This window comes from Oreochromis aureus, linkage group 3 (genome assembly GCF_013358895.1).
Source record: "Oreochromis aureus strain Israel breed Guangdong linkage group 3, ZZ_aureus, whole genome shotgun sequence".
NCBI lineage: Eukaryota > Metazoa > Chordata > Actinopteri > Cichliformes > Cichlidae > Oreochromis > Oreochromis aureus.
In genome coordinates, this window is record NC_052944.1 from 64,616,162 (window position 1) to 64,619,505 (window position 3,344).

Here is a 3,344-nt window from a genome sequence, read left to right on the forward strand (position 1 = left end):
GATGAACTTTAATAAATATTCTACAGAAACCAGTGTTCAAACTCTTAAACTAAAAATAATATGAACCTTATTACTTAATTTTGCCTTTAAAAGATCAATTTTCTGTATGTTGGTCATTACTTGCTGTTTGGTTTTGCAGCTTTGCTTCAAAAGAGAAGGCTGAAGGATGCACAGGTGTGTCCTTTGAAAGTGTTTTAACCTTTAAAAGATAAAAAGATGCCACAGCTGGAATATACAAACATGGAAAAACTGTGAACATCTCCTCCTCCTCCTCATTCTTCTTCTTCTTCTTATTATTATTATTATTATTAATAATAATATTATTATTATTATCATTATTATTATTATTATTATATACAAGGCTATTATTATAACCTTGTAACACTATGGTATGTACACATTGTGGTACTTGTTGTTCCCTTGGCTCCTCTCTTCCTCACCTTGTCCGCTTTGTGAGTGTGAATCAGATGAAAACTGTTATGATTTTGATTAAGCAGTGCCAGCAGGTGGCAGCATAGAGCACAATATTAATTTTTTTCTGATTCCTAACCAAGAGACGTGACCCGAGCGTATCTGCGTGGCGGCCATAATAAGACCTGTTATAACTTTCCAAACACTAAAGAAATGAGCTTCTATGCCTCATTTCTGCATCTTGTAACATAGGATCACTGGACCATCCTTTATAAGAGGGTAGAATAAAACTGTCACACAATTCATTGTGATGGACCATCCAACCATTCATGTAAACAGTTTTAAGTTGTGAAGATCATGTTTTTCATTTCATCCATAACCTCCTGTTATGTTTATAGTTTTTAACAGCAGTTTGTTAAACTCACAGCTGAACTCTGAAGATCACACTGCTGGAATAAAAAGTATTTATTGTTGAAATGTTGCTGCAGGTGCACGAGCTGTGATAACTGTTTCTGATAGAATGAAGATCAGACTGATATATTAAATATTCCTTTATTGGGTGAGAAAATCAGACCATGTCATAACTGCTTTAAGTCATACAGAATAGATATCAGAGCCTTAAACAGGCTGACTTCTGCTAAATGGGTCAAACTGGGCAGAAAGTATACAAACACATAACATCCTTATAGAATATGATGTAACACTATAGATCAACTTAGCTCAGAATATATAAAGCATATAAACAATTACAGCAATATGATGCAACAAACACAGCAGTGCTACTAATCCAAAATACTCAAAGCTTCATAGAACTGAAACACACATTTATTTTTAGCTCCATTCTGCTGCTGATACATACTTTAGGTTTCTGAATATTAAACTTGTTGCTGCCTTTCATAGTGTGTAACTTGAAGGCCCTGAGTACTTTCTCCCACACTGAAAACACTGGGATGATAACATTATTTGAACATTACCTAATAAGACTGATTCAGGACAGATAATTAGTTATGTTAAACTTTCCTAGCAGTCCTTCACAAACAGGGAACAGTCTGTCTATTCTCTCCATCTGTCAGCTGCTGCTGGCTCTTCCTCCTCCTCTTCCTCACACACTGCTGAGTTTGTCCTGGTGGATCATCAGGGGTGCAAAGCCTCACAGATGATGTGCAGCAGTGGGTCCCTCAGTCTGTCCTCACTCTGGACACTTGCAGTTGTCACACATGGAAATCAAATGTGTGATAAGCTGCAGGATTCAAACACAAGTGTAACTTATAAATACATGTTCATACTTTTATTCCACAATCAGAGAGAAAGAAACAGAGAGAGAGTGCAGGACAGACAGACAGGTGACAGTCTCAGGTGTACACACTGCTACAAAACAGCACAAGAGAAGGAGGATTTAGTGTTTGTGTTATTACGAGTGCTAAACAAGAAGAGTTCCAGATGGTCCAGTGGACACATGTGTGACTCCTGTGATTAAAGCATCTTTCTTTCAGCTTAACGAGTGAACCGTCAGCTCGTTCAAACACACGTTAAAGTCCGTTTGGAATATTAAGTCACTTTTGTATGTGCAAATGTTTTGTCACGGCCAGCGGGGCAGACCGTGTGGAGAGTGTTTGGAGGACCCAGGTGTGGACACAGATGAGCAGACAAAAATGAACTGTAGACAAAACGCAAGCCTTTATTTGAGGCTGGAGTGCATGAACTAAACTAAACGAGAGCCGATCAGGGACAACAACTAAACAGGAACCTAAACTGGGAAGAAACTAAGAGCAGTGACTATGAACACGACTGTGCCAGAACATGAAGCAACTATGAAATATAAGAATAAGCAACATGAGTCACAGAGACTTGAAACCTGACATGACATAGGGCATGGAACACAGACAAAGTGACACTGACAAAGAGAAACACTGGGCTTAAATACGCTGAGGGATAACGAGGGAAATGAGACACAGAAGGACAGCACAGCTGGGAGTAATCTGCCATGACAAGACCTAGGGGAAGCCAAACTCAATACACTGACATTGGACACAGACTTTCAAAGTAAGACAGGAAACATAACATTCACGGACTGGCCTAGGGAATACAGAGACTGAAACCAAAAGACTGGAAAAGATAAATTATGACAAAATCAAAATTCAATAATGATACAAAACTCAAAACACTGGGTCACCGACACAGGACCATGACATGTTTATTAATTAATTTCCTTCGGGATTAATAAAGTATTCTGATTCTGATTGATTCTGATGTTTAATAATGAAGAACATTAAAACATTACTGTTGGCCACATGTTGGCAAAGTTATGTGACATCAGTGATGTTTGTACTTTCAGCGTTAACTTGGTTTTAAAACCTTTACTGTAAAATATACGCCTTTCAATAGTCGACCTTAATCTTACAGAGAATCTGATGATTTTATGGATAATTAAAGTAATATTAACCTTGTCTTGATGTATTCTCAATCATCCAGGAAAGTAAATCTCCAAAAGTTGAATCTGTTCATCTGGACAGGAAGAGGGTCATAGACTGTCTGAAGCAGTTAGAACAAGACAAGGCTATCGACCGGACCTCATACCACAGGCTGTACCCAGGGGAGTCTACACCAAGTCTGTATGGTTTACCGAAAATACATAAGCAGGGTGCACCTTTAAGACCAATTGTCTGCATGATCAACTCTGTCACCTATAACATCTCCAAGTTTCTGGCTTCGATCCTCAACCCGCTGGTGGGCAGCTCTGAACACCACATCCAGAACACCCTGGATTTTGTTGAGAAGGTGAGAGATGTCATTATGGAGGCAGATGAAACCATGGTCTCGTACGACGTTACATCTCTCTTCACTTGCATCCCAGTCACGGAAGCGTTGGAGGTAGTCCGTAAGAGATTACAGGATGACACCAACCTCAGCAACAGGACCACTCTCAGCATCGA